The sequence below is a fragment of the Ptychodera flava genome, chromosome 15 (genome assembly GCF_041260155.1).
Source record: "Ptychodera flava strain L36383 chromosome 15, AS_Pfla_20210202, whole genome shotgun sequence".
Classification (NCBI taxonomy): domain Eukaryota; kingdom Metazoa; phylum Hemichordata; class Enteropneusta; family Ptychoderidae; genus Ptychodera; species Ptychodera flava.
Genome location: NC_091942.1, coordinates 34500404 through 34524463, shown reverse-complemented (window position 1 = coordinate 34524463; position 24060 = coordinate 34500404). Strand labels below are relative to the sequence as shown.

At 37.2% G+C, this 24060-nt stretch overlaps 1 long non-coding RNA gene across 3 annotated transcripts in view; it reads right to left on the bottom strand.

Moving 5' to 3' along the window:
* Positions 1 to 7833: 7833 nt before the first annotated feature.
* The window catches only part of LOC139151976 (uncharacterized), a 33105-nt gene continuing 16878 nt past the window's right edge, over positions 7834 to 24060 (bottom strand). For 2 of the 3 annotated variants that reach the window (XR_011556524.1, XR_011556522.1), the window contains one exon: positions 7834 to 9546. This is a non-coding gene — a long non-coding RNA (uncharacterized lncRNA). Of the gene's footprint in view, positions 9547 to 15090; positions 15220 to 24060 lie in introns of those variants that run through there. The other variant, XR_011556523.1, reaches the window with a different exon arrangement.

Here is a 24060-nt window from a genome sequence, read left to right as displayed (position 1 = left end):
TTGACCATCTGTAGTCTTGCAGATCTTATGCTCAGCATATCGACGAATGAATCATCTATATAATCAATTCAGTGAGAATTCTGAAGTTTAATGAAAAGTCACCTGTTAACAATGAATTCATGAATCTTGCCCGCATATCTTTCGGACAGTGAGTATATATCGGATGGCTGTTCAATAATTTTGAAATTTTCGTACAGAAGAGGTGCGTTCGTCTCTTTGCTGTTTTGCTCTATTCGGAAAAATAATTTAGTTCACAATGATTTAAGGCAAACGATATAAGACATTGTAAACATTATGTTATTTTTTTATGACGAAGTCATTGGTAGTGCAAGGCAAAATCAGCCCCAATACACCCAAAAAAAGACACAGGATCTTCGAGAATAATGAGCCTAAGTGCTGCCTTTGAGCACATGTCTTCCAATCTTCAATATCTAACAGTTCTTTGTTCGTCTACATGTTGTTTGAACTCATTCTAAATCAAGAAAAGGAGATTTCTACCCTTTTGCCTCTCTTGTTTTGTCGATTCGGAAGAAGAAATTGACGTTTTCCCTACAAAGTTAACAAAGAAAATGGCTGCCATATCGAATGTCAATATCACTAAATTTGAGGTAATTAACTCAAATTCTATTATTCATAAAAGGTGAATAGTGTCGCTCCTGTGTCCTTGATTACGAAAGGGAATGTAATTATATGTACTCAAAAATTTGCTTGTGCGAAGTAACTTCTCTTGTAACTTTACTGTTCACAAACTTCTGTGCTGAGGTGCGAGCCGATTCTCTACCGAATTGAATGCGATCGTAAATATACGTTGTACTTCTAAGTCTTAAATCGTTCAAGCACCAAGAATGTGTTTCATTCATTGACACAGAAATGCATTCATGTTAATTTCTGAGAAGATATAAAAAAGCCACTTACTCGTGTACAACAAGGTTGTGTAATCCCGTTTGCAAGGCGCAGACAGCGGTATGTCGAATTCAGGGTGGTCAACGCACCCAATATCATTGCTGTACGGTAAACCAAAATAGTAGTCTAATCCTGCATGTAGATTGTTGAACAATATTGTCATATTTTCCAGAGGACGCCTTTCAAGACCTCATATTTTCCAAATGCACAGGGGTTATGACTTTCGTAATTTCCCTTTATGCTACAATGTATTATTTGAAGGGAGAGCATAAGTGAAAATGGGAGATTATTGACATTGTGTCGGCATTTCTTCGTAGAAAGGGCACTCAGAGGGGTCGCTCTAACCATGAATCTACTCTGAAACTATAATTATTGTTTAAAACCATGCAAAATCAACAAAAACAAAGAACAAACAGCGTTAGCGGGGCCCAAATAGTTACATGTAAGCAGTTGGTGTATAGCAAAAATTGTAACGTATTTTCCCTGAAACTCGAATATTACTCAAACAGTAATAGATGTCACTCTGTTTACCCACGTTTATAAAAATCTTATTATAAACATACTTACAGTTGACTTACCATCCAAACTCGTCTTAAATCCAGTTGCTTTGAAAGCCTCAACAAATGTCGTTTCATTCAAGGGCAGCCCTCAAACAGATCTTATTCGAAGTTGTGTATGACACCAGTCCTTAACCCTAAACGAGCAGTCAGAAGTGCTGCTCGAGAGGGGGTACATTTACATACTGACGCAGCAGCGTGAAAGTCTGTAAAGCTTGAAGACGTTGGAGAAACGATTTACTCAAGGGTTTACTCTGTAATACAACTACTCTACATCAGCATGCATAGATAAGAGAGACCAGTAAGCTGCATTTACAAATAATGGTTGGGGGAGGGGAGTGCTGGAGGAATCGCGATTAAAATCTTATTTTTTCATACCAAATGCCCTCGAAATATCAGGCCCCCCGGTCAATATGATCAAAATTTTTCAAGTCTCATCAATTATCGTAAAGCCCCATATTTATAAGGGATGCACGCAAAGTAAAAGTAAACATGTATTGGGCAGTTCTGCTCGAAGATGTTCGACGTATTTGCGGTTTGTAAAGCCATATTTCTAAGGTAAGTTCATTTTTAAACGTTATCAGTGGACTTTTTGGATTTATCAGTCTTAGTCGATTTGAGTTAATCTAACTCTGGCCAGGTCCATAGCACCTTTTGATGAGCCGTGGAAATTGTGAATTCCTGTGTACATGTTGCCAAATTGTGAAAAATTTATCACAGTCACCTACCAAAAATATTTTTGTCAAAGTACGAGACATATATGACTTAGGTGCTGCTCAAAATTGACTATACTGGAAGGTTACAATATTCCATGAAACTTTGGGTTTAATAATGGCAAATTTGGTAAAAAAAATAGATATTTCCATTTAGTTGCTCATTTTTTCATCTAAATTAGTCTTTACTGTACAAAGTTTTACTTTTGTGTTATTTTACGTTTAGAATGTAAAAATTTAGAAAATCGAGCATAGTGACCCCATCTTCTTTCTTTAGTATTTGATTTTTCCCGTATTCCAGAATTTAAAAATCCCTAATATTTTCAACTCTCTTGCCTGATCTTATATACAAGTGTATTTCACTGTCGTGAGCGTCATTTGACCCAAAATTTCTTCAACTACATTAGAATCAGAGCTATCTTTGTCACTGCCGATATGCAGTGACGGTAACATTTCAGTAGCAAGGCAGTAGCTGTATTAACGTTGATGATTTTGACAATGTTTTCGTTCAGTTTATACAACTGCGTTCTTGTTCTACTCCCTATACGGCATGTTTAACTGCCCAGTATTCAGCTTGACAACATGCCTATGTATGTGTACCGTGCATTTGTATCATTGACAAATTAAATGACTTACAGTCTGGACTCTAATTAAATTATCACCAATATACATATTTATATATACAGGCTTTGTCGACAAACTTGATATTGTGTGTGTTTCGGCATAGGGAGACAGCAAGAAACTAGTGTTCGATATATATTGTATTAAAATACTGAAAAAAAAATATCAAAACTTGCAGCTTCTGCCTCGTGAATATATTTTACGATACATGTTTAGATATTTTTTCGAGATAAAAGTAATGAAATGTGACAAAATTGCTGTAGATTTTGTTAATTATTACTAACATTGGAACAATTGGATGACATTAAAATATTATTCATATTTCATTGAATTACCTAGCAAACCTTGGAAAGTGAAAGGGAACCAAAAGGTTTTCAGGTCCCCCTATAGGTAGAGTAAAACTTTCAAGTTCCCCTCTTCTACCCCAAAATTTTCGAATCCCTTTGCCTCCAGCCCCCTCCCCCGATCGTTTATAGTGAAAGCAGCCTAGAGACTTCAGCTGCGATCAAACAGACAAAAGAGAAGTGTCAGCTCACATATATATGATGCTACGTGAACAGAATAAAATACTCGTCGGTCCCGATCAATACACGATAGACACTATTGTACTGTTGTTATAGGTAGTGTTCGCTAATATTAGTATTCCTAAAACATGCTACCCTGGGACCCTCATTTGACGCTGTTGTTGTCCTATTCAAGTCTCGATTGGCACTTTATAGCTTTTCTGTGTTACCTGCTACCACCGGCCGCCAGTTGATCTAGACATGGTGTATTTGATGACTTGTCAGGGTTCCAGTTCGCACCCAGATCACGACATCCAATATCGTCTGCGAACAAAACTATTATGACATATAGACAATGGTTGTTACCATTAGGTTCTGCAGAACCAACCAGTCTTTGTTTCGATTGTTTGAAGCACGGAAGTAATTTATAATATGTCCATGTTTGAAGTCAATAGATAATACAGTAGCCAATAGTCAATAGATCATAAAGTCAAACATAAGATAAGGATCGATACCGAGCAAGGTCATGTTTTTGCATGTCTAATATTTAAATAATTACGCACGCTAGCAAGGGAATATTGATGATGCCCGAGCTGAAGGCGATGGTATCATCAATAATATATAGGGCTCAGCCCTTTTATTGATTCATGATCAGTAATAGTAAAGAATAAAATAGAATTAACTGTTACTTGCTATATACGTTTGTACGACAACTATGCTCAGTTTACCCTCTGATGAAAACAGTTCACACACGTACACGATGTTAGATCCAGCATGTTTTTAAAATTTCTCAAAAGTGTTAGGTGCCATATGGCCGAATGTTGCAATATTACAAATTACTCATAAAGACAAGTGTACAACTTAAAAAGGAAAGCAGATGAGCTTACATTTGCAGATTAAAATGGCCTTACTTAACCATCCAATAATCCCAAATTTAATAGTTCAAATCGGGTTCTAGATACAATATATCGTTTTCATTTAAATAATCAGTATGGTACATATTTGTTCAATACTGTGACTTTCTTTTGACTACTCTCCTTTTAGATTCTTCTGAAAGGTCTTCAAATGCCGGAGACCTAAAATGACCTGTTCCTTACTTTTGAATGCATGTCAGGGATAAACCGGAATTGTATCAAACGGAACTAAGTAGTTGAAGAGCTTGAATGGCTGTCAACGTTATTCACCGGAAAATGGATATAACCTGAAGAAAAACTGAGGACATCGACAAACAAAAGGTGGACAGAAAATGTCATAAAAAGTCCGAGAACTGTATGCACAATGGGTTTTGTTTATGAAGTATTACGTTCTATGTGAAATTCAAACTACTATTGTCACGAGCAGCCACCAAAGGCATACTTCCTGAGCAGGCAGCGCCACCACAGTAAGCTTGACAAGATATGTGTCTAAAAGCAGTGCCCTATACTGCAGTCTATGCTGAACGCCTTGCTAATTTACACGTACACCTTTCGGGAATATGGAACTCAGACATTATGTGATAGTTTAGACAGTCATTGGTGACAAAGTCCCGTTAATGTGACAGTTTAGAAAGCCAAAGGTTACCAAGTTGCGATAATGTGATAGTTTAGACAGTCATATGTGACAAAGTCACACTTCATGTTTGATGGATCCATACAGCGCACCCTGGATCACACCATAATGTCTGAGGTCGCCCATAGCTATGGCAATTTCCTTGCATGAAACGTGTGAATCTTGTATAACAAACTGATGAAACCGACAAAATGGAAAGTGAAATGCAGTCCCCAGACAAAGGAAATGCCATTAGACCTCTTTTTAAAACTAGCCGCGTTAGATTCATTTCTGTATCATATTTCGATCAAAGCAACAAAGCAGTCAAACGTCATTCGTTAACTTTGGCTTCTTGTTTCATTAGGTCAATTAGCAGTCTCACTAGAGTCCTTGCATCAAAATTCAAAACTGAAAAAATTAAACTGGTGGCAAATGTATGTATTTTATCCAAGTATCTTTGCAATCTGCTACATTGTTAATATAAAGAGGATTTGATTCCATTTGCAATGTTTATATAAACCTTGTAGATTGCACACTTCATCTTAACATCTTTTCCTTAAGTCCTGCCCATTATTGTTATATATCTCCGACATAGCTAAATTATTTTCTCTATCAAAATTTCGTCCTAATCTTGTAATTTGGCCTTCTCTATACCAGATTTTTGTTTTTAGAGTTTTTACTTTCGTAAAATTGTTATTTGCGATGTTCGTTTCTCAGGTGAGATGTTGATAATAAAGGTCACGTGTCCGTGTTACATTCTTGGTTAGTTAACAATAGAGGTAGGAAAGAGATGCGCATTGGACGGTTCTGCCATGTTAGATCTGATATCAACAACAACTATGCACTTTTTGAATTTTGGAATATCTGAAACGGTACAATATAATAGCAATTTAGATTGTTAATCATGAAATGCATAGGACCACGTTTATAAATGGCTGAGCAGTGTGGTTATTTGGCACAAGAGAAACTCGCATTATATCATGTCATTTAGGTCTTGATGACCCGGCTTATCAGAACAGTCAATAATAATTCTCTCAGTTCAAATTGAATAGTAACGTATCTTCGATCAAGACATTTCATTCATAAGTCGGGCACCATCAACTTTGTGAACGAATGCATCCAAATACGTTAATTAAATAAGTTGAAAATCTGTATTGTGAAAGAGAAATAAGGGTACCGTGAGTGTATTACAACGTTCTGACACGCAGCTCTATTTTCTGATAGAATCGTATGATAGTATCGTAGACCTGAACGGTAGTCTTTTGTAGACCTGAATCGACGCATGAGATATGATTAATACGTAGTCTTACTTCGACTGTTTGTATTACTGTTATCACTAAAATCATTTTGTAAACCTGAGCACTGATAACTTAACAAATTTCTATTATCGAACCATGACGAAAACAGTAATGCCCGCATAAATGATTTCACAGACAAATCCTCACCGTAATACCTTCACAATCTTAATATTTGCCTTGCTGATGAATTTATATTCAAATGCCAGCAGTCAACGTTATATTTTTTGAACCAGATATAATTTTCGACGACTGTAATATCGAGTCTATAAAAGGCACGTCATTCTTCATCAAAGTGTAACATTAAAACATTGGCACACATTGCACGGATTAACTTAAGGAAATGAAGACACAATAACTTCAAATTATTGTAGCAGGAGAGGGCATTCGCTGTATTTGTTGATAAATTTCATGAAATAAAATTGATTTCGATTGATCATACATCGTGTCATCTGAAACGGTAAGTTATGGCGACCATGTATGCATGCATTTTACCTGCCAAACTCTGTCGTCGTAATTCTTCATAAATGTAATCCTCTATCAATCAAAAAAAATACTGAAAACCAGTACTCAGATTCTTGTGCGTTCATTTAAGGCAAACGGTCATCTCTACTTATAGCAGTTAATCTTCCGTTTTTCCCCTTGGCTCACAATAAATATCCCTGCGTCCTAAGAACTAGTGATTATTACGTTCCACCAGTAAACACGGCTGACAGACACTTTTGTATCCATACTTGATATGTAACCTTGCAGTGGCCGAGAAGTTTAAGTTTTCACTGTTAGTAACCTTTGATGCAGTATGGTTTAAAATACTGTTTCTCCTTTTACTCCCAAAGTCATGTCAAAATGCACAGCGTTCAACTTTTCAACAAAACCTTAACTGGTGAGATGTCCAATTTTACTATCGGCAGTTGGTATTTTTTAGTCCAAACCATCGTGTTAAAACTTGGTTCTTCGGCGTACTGTAGGAAAGCATATAAAAACAATAAAACATGCCTTTAGAATACAATTAATGAACTATCAATTGTTACAGCTATAATTGTTACTTTGAGGTACAGACAATGAGAATGGATCCTATACAGCGAAAAAACTAAAATGCCTTTTTTCCCAAGGGGTCAACTTTTACGCTGTGACGGCAACCTGAACTACCAACGTTGATAGCATTTGACAATCAGTTTCCTCTGGGTTAACTGTTTTGGAAGTCTACGATTTCTGTACGATGTAAATATAATACGATGAAATTATTGGTGAAGGGTCGATAGTATAATGCTATGTTATCAGTTCATCTGTTGACCTCTCCATCCCTGAAGACATTACTGTTGAATAGGTTCAAATTAAAGAGAAGGAAATAACTCTATTGTTTACCAAAGCAGCAAGTGTATTCACTCTTGGCTAGTTTATGAGGCCAACATAAAAGTGTATTTGCTTTACACGTGGCTCATGTATGTGTCTGTCTGGGATCATTTATTTATTAGTATTGTCCGTGACTGAAAGAAACTGATAAAACAATGAAGAATGAAAGTTGGCCTGTTATCTTTGAAAATGCGATATAAAGGACTTTGGGCTAGAGGTAGAGATCAAGGTATGTATAATTGCTAGAAACATGTTTGTTATCGTAAACCCGCTGCCATGTGTCTGAAAGTCCATACGTGTCTTAACTTTGGCCCCACAACACGTATCCAATAAGCTAATATAAGCATATCAAAGCGATCTGTGTATGAAAATCACACTATATATTCTGCGTCTTTATTTTCATTGCATGACTACTGACAACGCAATTTAACTCAACGGTAACTATGGTAACCAATATGAGTTCAACATGAGTCTGAACAATAAACACAATAGTATGTCAGTGGTTCAAATTTCGCTCCGTCCTTGAAATAAAAACACCAATGTCACGGGGTAAAACGAAACACACCTGAAGTTCATGAGAGAGATATATAAGGTGCGTCACTTGAATCGATAAAACACTTAGCAAAGGGCGTTTAAAAGGAAGTGGTTTGACAGGAAATACTAAAAACTGTGCATTGGCCGCGAAAATGTTGTACAGGTAATTTATCCTCTGCTAACATGAGCGTTCGTCGTCTTGAAAGCTTACGCCTAAATGAACGCAGGATATTCAGAAGTGATTGTCACCTTCGGCTAGTTAAATCCCCCTCACTTTCGATCTGAGTGCTACGCCGTCCTCATTTTATTGATGTATATTGTATCTTGAGTTCATATCATCCACTTCACAATAAATTATCACAAAGTGCCCCCAAGTTCCAATCACAATTTCGTCAGATAAAATATCAATCTGCTGATATTTTTAGGATGATTGCTATGTAAAATATTAAAGTCGGTCATCTCGTAGGAAATATATCCATAAGAAAACTATCACCATTAAACAATATTTCAGAATTGTACATTTCAACTATTTCTTTACAGATAATCGAAACTCTCGGAAGTGACGTCACTGTATTATGTGATATTTATACGTGAAACACTGCTGTGTTTTCAGTATGCTTGATCACGCTCTGATAATGTGACTATGTCGAATGAATTTCAATGGTACATCTTGTCATTCCAGTCTTCGAGAAACGTAATGCCACGTTAATATATTAACGTCCTCGGTGCAATAGATACATCATTTAAACGTCAGCCTTGGTTATAAGTGTCTATGCTGAAGACTTGGCGTATGTTACACATCATTTCCGAGATTCCATTCATTTTAAAGCCTTGCATTAACTGTTTGCTTCAAATAATCTCCTTTGTTGATTATCACTAGTAAGGCCAGGAACGTTGGCAAAGCTAGGACGTGTCACGTCCAATTGCATCATTGCTAAATCATCAATGTCATTTATTTATCCCCGTGCTTCCATTACTTCACATGCCAAAGGAAACTAAACGTGACATTAACAATCCGCACCTGAATGAGGTTTACACAGTTGCTATTGGCTCGTAAGAGGCTTTGCACCGACATATCGAATTGTTTTCTTGGCATTTGCACCCGCCCGGTCGACGGGAGTCCATTCTGGCACGGCGACACAGTAAGATGCCGACCAGACCACTTAGAACGCCAATCCCGAGAAAGATACCTCCAACGACGAGAAATACATTTATACCGTCCACGTGGACAGGCGACATCGCGGAGCCAACTCCGAGGAATATAAACGCTGGTAAAAACGATGAAGCCGCTAAGATGAGACACATAACCCCGTACATGATTTTTAACTCAAAAGGAGTCAATTTTGACAGGTAGCCATGGCGTCCCTTTCGGCGTCTTCTTCTTCGTCTCCTTCGACGATCGGATTGCCCGGAATCCAAGGCATCTTCCGTCAAAATTTCGTCGTCGAAAGTATCACCGTCCATGTTTGTATCTGTCACCAATTACTTGGCCAACAAGATGAAGCTCGACGGAGTGACTCTATGTTGTCATGGCCAAGATCTGAATAAGAAAACGAGAGACAATCCAATTCAAACGTTGGTATCATCAACTAAATATAGTATTAAACGAATCTTTTGCTGCATGTATTTCAATATAACTTTCTGGCCGAACAGGACTGATTTAAGATGATCTCATTCGCCTTGTAGATATATATATATATACTTACATTTTAATGTGATTTTTCCGATAAATCATTACGTCATTGCTACTAAATTTTGTTCTAGGCCGGCGAGCAACAGAAACCACTCTTATAAATCAAGAGATAAGAACCAGAGCCTGAAGATAGTTATGCCCAAGACATTTGCATTAAGTTAGCAAAGGCCGTAATTTAATTTTATGATTTCTCACTCTAGAACAACATGATGAACCTTTGAAATAATTTATTCCCCTGAAATTGCAAATGTTGTAATTATGCTGAGTCCATTTTATCGCAAAGTTGTGTTTGAATCGGTTGGCTACCATTTTTTCACATTTTTTTCCGAAGTTAAAAGAAAGATGACCACATTGGCTGGAGTATTACCACAAATTGAACTATGATAATTCAAAATCTAGGAAAGAATGCTCTTGAAACCAACTCTGAGTGTTATTTCATGCGTGTTTTTACGTTTCCGCAGCCTTTGAACAATCATGAAACACATTGTATTGACAGAAACCGTCTCATGTTACGCTTCAATTCACGTATTTTATACTTCGTCGGATGCATTGACATTTTCCTTGAAGATTATTTCGTATCTTGATGAAACTCATTGTCATCCAAATCATCACAGTTGAATGCTTCAGTATAGTGGACTTAGGTGTCTATAACACTAAAACATTTTCATTGTCAACCGTAAGTCAAGCCAGTCATCATAGTCTTCTGATAAGAAACACCAAATTTCAAACAAAGAATTTACAGTTTGTTTAACTCATGGCATTCAGATTTTGTCGAGAAGACGCGAGGATTATATAAATGTATGCAAATGATTTCAAGCAATTATCATCTATGAGAGAGTTGTGTTATTTAACTCGATAACTCTGCACTGAGACAGAAGTTTATCGATTTTAATATTAATTCTAACTTTCAGTACTCGGAATGCATTAGTGTTGAATATTTCACAATTAGTTTTAGTTGTATCTCAACACTTTACTCTGGATAGGCGTCAGAGTTGCCATGGCGACAGTTTAAGTTACAAGACTGTTAAGAATTGCTTCTGTTATCGCTTCACATCCTTGACCTTCGGCTTGTTTAAAACGTAAATGTGCTCCAGTAAATATGGGGAGCAATAATGATTTTTAGCCATAAGGAACTCTAAAAGGGGAAATTCGATACCAAACTTGAAGTAGATGAGAATTTTTTTATGCATGGGTACATCCCGACACGACCAGGCATCATGCTAATTGAAAACGGCGTACAGTCAGCTTTACCTTATGCATATAGTGTATACGCAGCTCTGAATGTGCGCTAGTGTTTCGCCAGTGCTCAGGGCTAGGGCGGATAGATCTTGATAAATTACCCTGTCGAGATCGACTTGAAGGGCGAAATTCACATCATGATCTGATGAATCAGAAACAGACAAAGTGACACATGATGAATGTGTCATGTGTTGCTGTGTTGTTTTGAACAGAGAGGAAATCAGGCAAATCTCTGGGCAGTTAGAAAGAAAGAAACGGAAGTGTCAACAAATGGGGACTATTTCTCACGCTGGATTGGACTGAACTCTAGCGGATGCTGTAGATTCACATCGATATTCCATCCAATTTGTTTCCTTGTCAACGGATGCCACTGCGTGTTGCTAGGTGTTTCATTCATTTACATCACGCTGTGTCCAGGGCAGCGATGTAACTCTTACTTACATAAAACTACTAGTCCTCTTTAAAATCGACGTTACTAAACTGCAGTGTGAAAAACGGCATTAATCGAGTAAAACACATATAACATGCAGAGGTTCCCTTTTACAATTTCTCTTTTACAAATTTCACAAATATTAAACTAACCAGAAAGGTTTTACAACAGTGAGACTGAAAATGATGGTGAATTTCTGTGACTTTGCCATTGTGAATAGCGAAAACAGATGTTGTCATTTGAACGAAGTGAACTTAGAGAGGCAAAATGTGTTCGATCAAATAATATATGTAAGATATCTGTATATGCGGTAGTGTTTCTTGTACAATAATTTGATAAGAGCCTCGATTACCAATCTGACGAAGTATCAAGTTGAATCGTTAATAGTCACGTGGATACTCAATAAATGATCATACAAACTCTCTCCTCATCATTTCGTGTCAGTATATCGCTCTAGGATTGGTCGAAGTTCAGCTGTGATTTTCCGTTTCGCTTATTAATTTAATACACAAATTATTCATCATTGGAAAACCGCGCAAACCAGGCTATCTGTGCATACTAGTTTCATACATTGAATTACATGCAGATAACTTATGCCTAAACTCAGGAAACCCACGTAGCGGCATCTTTGTGCAGCTTATTTCTGATGAGATATTATCCAATTTTATCCGACTTTTCTTTCAAGTCACGCTATTTTTGCGATATAGGCTGCGTCAGCGTTCATGTGTCTCCGCTTTATAACCTAGCAGTTAATTTAGTGAATTGAATTTGAAGTACACTTTTCAATACTTAAGAATCTAGAACGTCTGTTGGGCCTTATCACGGTTATCATGTCGGTGGATAAGACTTCCTAAAACAATACAAAAGTGGAATAATTACATTGGCGCCGTGTTATGTCCGCAACACTGCAAGTGCATGAGTTTTCCACTTTAAATCCAGACTGCAGGCAAACATTAGCGCCCATATTTTGAGTGCACCGAAAGGAAATCATTCGCACATTTCATATTATCCATTGATTTTTTGTGTGCAATGCAATGATAAGTGAGTAAAAACGACTCAGATACCATAACGACATGACGTGACCATAAAATCAAATCAAATCCAAAAAAAGACAGGCACAGCCTTTTTTAAATATTTTATTCTCATCGATGTCTGAAGAATTCAAAAGACAGGCGATGCATGTCAGTATTTCTTAATATTCTGTCAGAGGAAGCGAGGACGCAAGTGTATTGCGAATATTATCCTTTGGATGCATATATTATCACCGTATCAGAATGGTAATTGGAGAAAATTGGACTTTAGCATGATTCACTGGTACTGATTTACTCTCACTGCAAGCAATCATCCAATCAACAACAAACTGTCCCCAAAACTAAACTCACTGCGTTCTTTCGTATATAGTTTTCAACTTACTTGAATTCTACTCTCTTCCAAGTTTGTTACTTGTAAGAAACCGGGTGTATACGTTCATGAAGTTATATTTTTATGCATGTATCATTTTAACTGAAATACAAATGGGGAATATTTAACGCGTGTGTGCCGCGGACGTGCTTATTGTGAATGTATTTCAAACTAGCTATAATAACATGATGGGTTTATAACGGTAGTTTTCCCGACTATTTAATATGGACGTCTTTTTCAGACTCCTAGGACCTTAATTAAGCACTTTCTGAATTATCTACGCCTGGATGGCAAATATGAGTCCAGGGTTTCAGGAGGCACGCGGCATGTGTAATTCACCGCGCACCATTCCAAAGGGCAATTGTCCAACGCGGCACCTTTAACGTACTGCAAACTGCATTGCCGACTGTCTTTCAATGTCACAGTATTTTATCCGTCAGTATATCTGTTTTCAAGGGCCATTCGATGCATTTTCACAGCTAAGCGTTTCACACTACATCGTTCCTACGTACATCCTTACTGTCGATGATGTCGCATCTATTTGTAACCTTATCCATAAAGTTTATAAACACGAACGATCTGAAATGAACACTTTCCGTTGATTGTGTTGCGATTACCGTTGTACCCTTAAATTGTCTTAATTTATGGCATATTTTGACAGTTTATTTCATATTGCAGTAAACATTAAAAAGGTAAACAGAGCAGAGACAGACAATTGTTTTCAAGTCCTCCGGCTGTTAAAAGTTGTGTGAAATAAACTGACAACTTGCACATCCTACTTAAATTTAGAATTATCATTTTATCATCATCGCTTCACAATTATCCTAATTTTGTCGACAATGCTAATTTGCGATGTTAGTTTAAGATTGCTCTGCTCTGTTGAAGAGGGCTTCTCAAGCTGCAGTGATCTAATGTGGACGAGAGAACCCTTGAAATGTGTCTTGGCGAGAAACGATTAAGACAGAGATGCATGCAATCTCACACAGTTTTATCAGATAGAGTGACAAGAGCTACGCTTCTCTTCCAATTTTTTCACACATTTTTCAAATCATCGGCGCGTTGCAGAAAATGTGACTCGATTTTCTGCTATAATGACTTTAGTCTCCCCAGTCAAGTGCGTCGTCATTGCTGCATGATAATATTAAAGTGGTTTTATGACCAAGAAATTCTACAAGCTTATTAGCGAGCCATTTTCGTGTCCAATTCCTCTGTTAAGAATCACTTGGTGTAAATGAATAAGTCACAGCGGAACTTGATTACATCTCTGTCCGCAGACGTGATATCCAGAACATTTCATGCATTACAGAAATATTTTGCCGAATGAATTTCCCTAATATTACATTTGTGCACAAAGTTTAGTGAGCAGATTTCATTACGCTGACGACATTCGAATAGCCGACATGCACAGCCAAATGTACATTGAAATTCGACAGTTATTGTGGGGTTGCGCCGTACTCAAATGCAGTCGGTATTTAGCGCGTATTGTTGTTATACTCCAGTTCCTCTAACCATAATGACATTTAAAAACTCCCAATGCGAGACTGTCAGAAGCGATGTCTTCGCCTTCGCCATTATTGGCCGTCATCGTGTAGCTCTTTTCAAATGAAAGATTTACTTTTTCATTTCACCATTAAAGAGAGGCCACCGAATCAAGTGTACTTAGTAGTGCAGATATCAGAGGTTAACCAATAAAAGTTGACTATTCGATCGATCGAACCGACCAATGAGAATAAGTGACTCTATTTTAATACCAGGGCTGTCTCTGACTTTTTCTCCCATTCAACTGTCGACTGATCTTCGATGAGACTTCCTACGGTAACATAAAGCACACTTTCAGTGACCAGTTCCAAGTGTGCCATTCATTACAAGAAATTTGTAAAAAACATAAATCTTTTTTGCCACTCTCTGATTGAGTCAGAGAGGTTTAAAAATGGAAACAAAATTTAAAAGTAGTACTGTTTTTCGGTTCTTCGGTCAATGGTTATACTATGTGGTGAGAGGGCTTTTACAGGAACTTGGTACTAATCGTCGTGTCTTTCGCGCTTCACGTTCAAATTCACACATAATGGCACGTTTGTTGCATTTATCACAAAAGACCAATGAGTTCAGGGTTGTAGGAATAGAATGCATGTAATAATACCATCGGAATCATATTTCTACATTCACAGAGATATAAATGTTGTATCGTTGCACCGATTGTATGTTTGACATCGCTAAACACTTCATTCAACAACAGAGAGAACAGAATTATGACCTGTTAGGTAGTTACCGCAATATTGGCTGTATAATCGACACACGCATTATAATTACCGTTTACATACCTGTCTTGTTAATGATACTTCCAAGGAGGGTAATCCGTAGAACATGAATTTCTTAGGCTAGCGACCGGTTATAAAATCGCAAGCAACGGGAGGGATCTCGACTATAGCTAGACAACGAGAGTCTGTTTTCATGATGAGTTAGGCAGTCACTGGTCATTGTTTGATCATTCAAAACACGTCGAGAGGTCAAAGGTTGTATCAGTGATCCTATTGCAGCTCAGCAGTCCCTTTAGTTCTCTTTGCTGAAGAGCTATGCACGCAAAAAAGACCACAATCACTAAAATATAAATGTTTCCTTACATTTGATAAAAGGTGCTCATACATATTTGCATTGTGGTAATTGAGACTAATGTACTCTCGCTTTTCCCGTTCATACATCCTATCACGTGAGCAGAATCTAGCTCATTTTACCTCCAAGGCAATTATGTGTTCATCATGAAAACAGAATTTTGATTGGAATGTCTACGGAAACACTCTTCGCAGTAAGGCCCGATAAGCCAATGAAGATCCTGATAGGATTTAGTTCTCCATCGAGCCAGTGTAATTAATCATGATGGGATCTTGGAAATCTGTTTCTTCACTTAAATTTGACACCTATCTCGGAAGCATTTAACTACAAGACAGGTCGCCTTGGTAACAATATCCGACGACAAATGTTTCTGCGGAACTCCCATGGGAATATGACCTACATGGCGTGTTTCAATATCGATTTATATTACGATTTATTCGTTTTCGGATCACGTTTTCATTTTGTTTCTTACATGTGCCAGTCAAACGTGATATTCGAGAATATTGCGTGAGAAGTCTGAGGACAGTTCTGAAGTGTAAAACACATATATAGTATGTCAATTATAAACTTTCCATAAGGTATATAGGCTGTGCAAGGGAAAACCGAAATATGTCTCATATATATGTATATGACCATTTCGTGAATTTCCCAATACATGAAAACCTTATTGTGGTGGTTGTTGTTGTTGTTGTTGTTGTTGTTGTTGTTGTTGTTCTCCTTGCAATGTTGTTGTCTGTGGTTGTGAAATGATGGTGATTGTGATGATAGTGGTGGTGATAGTTGATAACGATGATGAGGTTGGTGTGGTATTGATGATAATGATGATGGTAGTTGTGATGATGATGATGATGATGATGATGATGATGATAATGATGATGGTGGTGATGAAGAAGACGACAACGATAGCGTTGATGAGAGTGGTAGTGGCTGTTGTGTTGTTATTGATGCATTCAAAATTGTGTTATATCTCATTATGCAGGTACAGCTGGCACGAGAGCACAGAGGTCCTATCAGGCTGATGGCGTGTGTTTGGTCGTGATTCGCCAACAGCAGTGATGAGCAGAAGATAACACTTCTCGTAGTAGGTATAGGTACTTACGATCTTTATCAGCAGACATAAAGTCCTCTGCAGATTTGTACGTTATCTTTTATACTAAATTTTGAACAGACACTCAAATTACACTGCGAACAGAACACTAACCCCTAACCCTAACCGCCTTGGTTGAACATCGTTCCCGACTTGTGCTCCAAGTAGATGTGTATAACAGTTTTGAACTGCCCACACACTAAGTCACCACATTAGCCTATAGGATCAATGGCAGTTCGATGAGTCGTTTTCTCCGCCTTCAAGTTCTCTCAACGCTCAGCGAAGTAGCCCGTGGCTGACGCCCGGGAGACGCACAAGCGTTAGAGTTCCAATCGTCAACATGTACTATCAATATGTTAAATGATCCTTACTGTAATTATTTATTTCCCATCTCAATCAAAGTGCACTTTCTCCCCAAACACATTTCAACACCGAACCTTTGCCTGTGCGATAATTTTTTCTGCTCTTATAGTTGCTTTTTCTGAATGCTTTGAAATTGTTCTGCAATGTGCTCAATTATCGTAACTTTGATAAAAATTACATATAGGAAATTATGGGTGACTATAAGCATTATAATGTAAGTACTATTGTGTTTGTGGTGAATTTTAAGAAGTGTAGAAGTCGACTTCACCGCTCCAGTAGTCACGGGTAGTGCGCGGAATATACTTTTCATTTCATTCGTTCCATTTATTTGTTATGCATCAATGCATTATTGGTTATTATATCATACCAGTATATCGATGGTGTAAATACAGCGATCTGATTGGTCGAGACGCGAAAAGAACCGTGGTATATTGGCGATATACCACGGCTGGCATGCGCGCTAGCTCTTAGCTTGAGAAAAATTCCTTTTATGACGTTCCACGCCAGAATTTCACTATACTGTTACTCGATTTTGACCATTTCACTTCATATATGCACTCTCTATCGCTCTTGCATATATGTCGTGAACTGGTCAAAATCTCATGGTATACCATCGTTGGGTGTGCTCATTAGCAATTTTGATTTCTGTTATCTGTCTTTGTGTGCCGCATTATTACTTTAGTTATTCTCGTAAAGCAAGTCAAATGGCTGCCCAGGTAATGCCTTACGTATATATAGCAGACATTGTCGTGCTCAGAGAATCTCCCATTCGCTTCAGGACCAATCAATCTAAAACTTCTGCAATTTCGGTCAGACGAAGTTCAATTATTCATCGTTTGCGATTAGCTTGTTTCCGTACGGACATGCTCTCTGGAGTGCTATCCATGTGATAAAGTTTGTGTGTAATTGACGAGGTATGGATCCTTCAAACTGACAAACTCTAGGGACGTATACAAGATCATCTTGCACGCACAAACATAGTCATTGCTGTCCAGCGTAATGTATGCGAAATATCTCCCTACCTCGTGTGAGTTATGGCAACAAGAGCCTAAGCACCATTAGTATATTTGCAACACGGGTTCAAGATGAAGAACTAATCTGTGAATTTCGTCGGCGTTATCTAGTCGGCTGAAATTCAGGTTGTGATTTCATATTCAAGATGTTGAACGGGCTGGCCCCCTTTAGTAGTCCTTATTGTGTGGATATCCACTATACATCTTAATATAACTCATCTGATATGTGCTGTACGTCATATGTTGCCATAGTTGAGGAGATACCTTAGTGCCGTTCGTTAGCACAGCAGTACAACATATCGACGTTAGTCAGGACGGCGTGTCTAATAGAACGACACAGCATAATTGTGAGACAGGTACAATACCGTAGATAAGACGCCTGAGAGTTTCTCTCACTTATTCATCAGGCAAGGGCTAATAGCTACACTGATTTGAGGAAAACAATTTTTGTGTCGCTGACAACATTGCTATTGACTGGTGATTTTCCTTTGCGTCTCCTTCGAATGATTCTTTTTTGTCAGAATATTTTTAGCAGTGCAGGAGTCTTTAGTAAGCAAATGCAATTCATTATCTCTATAATACGGATGTCTTTTAGAGTCACGGAAAACTAAATCGTGAAGGGTCGTACGTTTTCTCTTGAGGTTCTCTAGGGCGGACATTTAATTACTTAATCAAGACTGCCACAATTAATTTCAGGAATTCAGAAAGATAACATCAGTGCGATTTCTCGTAATCGTATCCGTGTCTGTTATGTGCTTGCTTTGGTTACACTGAGAAGTCACTCCCTGAAGCTATTGATTTGCCTTCTCGTCGTAAAAGAAACAACTGTTATCTACACAATAACTGAATAAAATAACATTAAGGCGAAGCTACACTTGAAATTGAGTACATTTATGATAATTTTTGTTGGGTAGAAGGTCTTTGATAATTTGAACTTAAAAGCAAGACGGGGTGTAAATAAAGCAATTTTTTTGGGAAAGCAACTTTGCATATTTCCTATACTTAGAGCCATTTTGGCAAAGATGGTTGTCTCTCTGACAAAGATGGTTGCTTCAAATGTGTCTAGTTCTACCTGTGGCGTAATATCTCAGAAATGGATAGAGAGTATGTGCTTCAAATTTAATACACGTGCAGAGACAGGAGACATGATGCATTGATTTTATTGAAAGAATTGATCACATAATTAGTTCTTTAATGGAACAAACAATGCCTTTAAACCTGGAATACATATTCAATGGTTGAATTATTTATACGTATTCTTTTACTTCAATTTTTCCATCGGTACCCGACTTCATCTTTAGCAATTTCGATCACACCTGCTCCATTCATTCTTCTGTGAGATAATGTGCAAGAAAATGAACCTTGTAAATTCTGAACCGGCGGCCCTGGTTATATTACTAAATTTGATCTTCATCATTATGTACTTATACAGCAATATCTTTTCTATTAAGCAAACATAGTCAGATATTATCATTTTCTCAGTCAAGTACTTTCTGACAAACTGCATGTTTGGTTTAATCAGTAGGCTGGCACCTTTTCACATCACATTATCACTTATAAGCTGTACAAGATTGCCGTAAAATTAGTTCATTTGGCTCAAGGATAAATTAAATTAACGTATATTTAGTCCCTGATAAGTCGAAAAATGTTCATCTGTAGCTTGACAACAGACGGTATCGATTTGTGCCAGAAATAAGCATATATTTGAGCTGTCTCGATAGTCAGACTGGTGTATTGTCACATTCTAATAGTGATATGCTCGATCTTTTAGAAGTACGAGATATCGCTTCTTAAGGCGTACTTTCAGATACATCAGTACTCTTCTTCGTCTCAAACTATCCCCTTCTTAGTTTACCCCTGCGTTCATGCATATATTTGTTTATCTCTCTTTGATTTTATCTCATTCGTGTTCCTATAAGTATCTGTACCGACTGACAGAATGTTGTGGTTATGTCTTCATAGGGTTATTCAGAAATTTCTGATTATGTAAATATATTAACGATACTTATTCTAAGTTTATTTTTTAAAATTAAGACGACAAATTTCACCATACCGAGCTTCTCAACTTGATACTCAGATGTGCAGGCTTAGACTGCTAATACCCTTCAGCTTGAAAAATACTAATCGAAGATAAAGTTTCCATTTTCCTTTCCCCAGGACTCTTGATTATTTTCTAACCTTTAGTTAGGATAACATGCCTGGTTTTCTGTCTCCGGAGATTGAGAATTTAATTACAGATGACATTTTCGAGATAAGCTTTCATCATTTAAATATTTTATCATACATTACTATCTTTGGCTCGCCACCAGCTTCTCAATTTAATTCACCCCTCAAGTATAATTCACAAGACGTCTATTTACATCTTTTGGCAACAAAATATTTTTAATCTACTGTTCATTTCATTGCTTTCTTGATATGTAATTCCGCTCTGACCCCACCATCCAGATACAAATAAACAATTCGACAATCTTCAGAAGTCCATGTCTAGTCTTGCATATGTTCTGTCAGTATAGAGGTTTCCTTTAATGTTTTTCTGTATTTATTATTTCCTGGTTATAGTAATAACGTTACGGCATTTTTCTGTTTACTGACTCTGAGGTAGGATGGTCAGCCTTGGCAAGCATTCAGCTTCACATAAAGTCGGTTGCTACTTCTCCTTGCGATTGATGAATATCTTTAATTCCTCTGATGTGCAAATTGCAATTACCAACGTTAAGGAACTGAAATGAACTACAACAACAGTGACATAGCGAACATTTATGTCTTTGCATAGACGGCCGGTGCGAACAAAACCTGTAGAACTATAAATTGTGTTTTGCTTTTTAAACAGACGTTGTACGACCTTTGAGAACGGAAAGCGAGGAACTCGAAAGAGGAAGCAATTGTATGTAGGCCAATGTGTTGAGTGTACAATATGCGTAGAGCGGGGATGAAGTCATTAGACGGCTTTCCATTAAAGTGATGAAAGCATGATTACATAAAGTACTACCGCGCCAACTGAAAATCTGCACACAATGCACTCTGAATACAAATAATGGAAACTCTTTGCTTCTATTTGAGAATAGGATGAATGACCTGTAGAAAGGCCATCATGCACAAACGAAGAAGCAACCGACGAGAAATTCTAATTCGGACATGGCAAATGTTCAAACACGACTGTCACATGCAGTCTATTAGGTCTTCATAAACAGTAATGTTTTTGAAAGACATGTGTAACGCAGTCAAGTAGAGCTTATCATTAATGTATTTCCATTAATTCTTTATAAAACATATCGATGACTTACTCCAGCATAGTTTAAGTGTATTAACATCAGGATCATTATCAATGGGTAAACATACAGTAGTAACTACAAACTTTTGTACCGACAAGTGAGTAACGTTATACGAGAAAACTAACCCAATCACCCTTACGTTAACATTATTATTCAACACACGGTAACATTAGTAAGACAGGAACCTAACAAAATGTGCGCTAATGTTACCTGAGGGTCCATACAAATATTTTACTGACAAGACAGTCATGTATTTTCTAAATGGTCCGGAAAATGTCTCCCTATTATAAATTTACAAAACAGTGAAGACATGTTTACTTTCTAGAATATCATAGATACACCCGTGTTTTGTGGCTGACCTTCAACCTAACACCGTGTACAATGTTGAATTTAAATTGCCTCTCGCCATCGTTGTTAAACAATGACAGTCACCAACGAAGCTTGCCACATCCCTTAACTACAGCACAACACGACAGGTTTCTCCACTCTAAACGTTTTTTGGTACAAATGAAATCCTCACACGGCGGATTTTACAAAATACCTTAAGGGTATACATTAATCTTTTTCGTATTGAACCAGTATAGGCTTAAATGCTTAAATAAGCGGACTTTAGGATACGGACGGCCTTTACATTTTCAGCCTTTCGTGGCTTTTTGTTAACAGACTTTTTGAAGCCCAGTTGAGCGATGTATCTATTGCTTTGAGTTTGATTAAGTTTGTTTGCGATGTACAAAAGCGAATATGTATATGCGAGTTCTTCATGAAATCAGTCAGAAAAATTGCAACAATTTAGCTCGGTTATTGAACCACTCTTTTTAAAGCTGGCCCGGGGATTTAGCCGAGTGGTTTTGTGATGTCTTCGCTAGGTTACTAGGATTCGCGACATGTCCCTTTCGGAACGTTTATGCAAGACGACCTTGGACTTTGTGCAGGATTTCTTTGACCGATCACGTATGCCATACCCTACAACCGGATATTAGACGAACCCAAGATAAAGTGATTCCAGTGTTCTTGATGAATAACTATCAATTCCTCTTGAGTAATCAAAATGCTGCTTAAGTAAGATGTAGCATGATTACAATCATAAATTGCTGAGTTCGCAATTGCTCTGGTGCAGAAAGATCTTATAACCTGGTCTACAAAGTAAATAATCCCTGTGAGATCATCCTTCATATTCATTTTAGCTTACGTGTTCAAACACGTGAGCTAATTTCGCAGCAATTTCGTCTGTCTTTCCGTCTGTCAGTCAGTCTGTCTGTCTGTCTGTTGGCCCGATATCTCAAAAACGGCTCTTCAGATCAGAATCAAATCTGGTAAATAGATTCAATTTGCAAATGGAAAGAACTGTTTAGGTTTTGGTGGGTGTTGCTTGCATCCTTTTTGCTCATTTGCATAATTAATTATTGTAGAAAAAAAGGATATATCAGCAGTGAAAGGTATTAAGGGGTGACATGAAAGATAATTGCTAATTTGCATATTTAATTGACTTTCCTAATTAGGGATCTACATCTGAATTGACCTAACCAAAGTTGACAAAACGTGGTATGTACATTGAAGATACATTTTTTATTCAGCCAATTCTTAATTTGCATATTTAATGAACTTTCCTAATTAAGGATATGTATCTGAATTGACTTGATGAAACTTGGTGAAATATGCGAAGTATATTGTTGATACGAGTTTCAAACAATATTGAAAGTCATTTCGCATTTTTATGTCAGCGAATCTATAATTTGTATATCTAATCAGCTTTCACAGTTTGGCATATATAGCACGAAGGACTTGACCAAAGGCAATTACACTTGCTATATTAAGTGAGGATACAATGACAGCAGTCACAGAAATTTAGTATTTTTATTTCAGCTAATTACATATTTGTATACTGAATGACCTTTAGAATTTATGTGTGGTGAATGATGTTGATCATAACACTTTAAATGAAGTTGCAAACACGAGGCAAAAGTTTAAAATTTACACACAACTGCAATATATATAATGAAACACCTGAGCATTTTCAGTTCATAGCTGGTGCTATTTGGAACAAATTTAACCAACCAACTATTCCGTGGAGTGACGGACATATTTTGTTTACTCCTACACATTGAATAATGAGAAGTATGACTATTTATCAGCATATGCCTATATATGCCATTATCTTATCTATTTAGGCGTCGAATTTAAATATTTCTGCATGTATTACTTACTGACTCCCAGTTCACTCAGTGTAATAAAATTTTCAACATTTTTCTTAACGCAGTCAGACTACCAATGGAAATAAAACTGGATGTCAACGTTTTGAAAATTAATGACCCAGAAGTTACCTCTCAGCGGACAGAAACACAGACTTTAGAGAAACACGTTGTGTTCATCCAAGCTGCGACATAAAAGCAACTTGGAAGGCATGAGAGTTTATAAATACGTGCTGTTACTATATTGAATAGCTTACTACATTGAATAGCTTCCTCGCAATGCAAAAGGAAGTGGAAATTGTTAACACTCTGATTCTTTATCAGGGCTTAAAATATCTTGCGTGACACCAACACCTTTAATATTGTAAAATCCAAATTGTTAGACACTATTGCGTATTTATGACTGTTAATAAATTTGCATGTCAAATTGAAAACACCTGTGACGTATACTTAAGTCTTAACGCATGCAACAATGGTAAAAATGCTTGTCAAATACATGCTTCGGCCATTACATCTACAAATTCGCATATGTAAGGAATCGTTAAACAGAAGAAAGCGTCACAAAGATACAAACCAAAATAACTTTCACGCAGTAGTTGTCTTCATAACTCAAAGAATACAAGATACAAGTCAACCATATGTTGACGAAGATAATGTATCTCTGCACTCTAATTAATATTTCATGTTATGTTTGAAAGATAATGTAAGAGATATGACTCTTGCCAAACGGCGTAGGACGACAAAGGATACTAGTTTC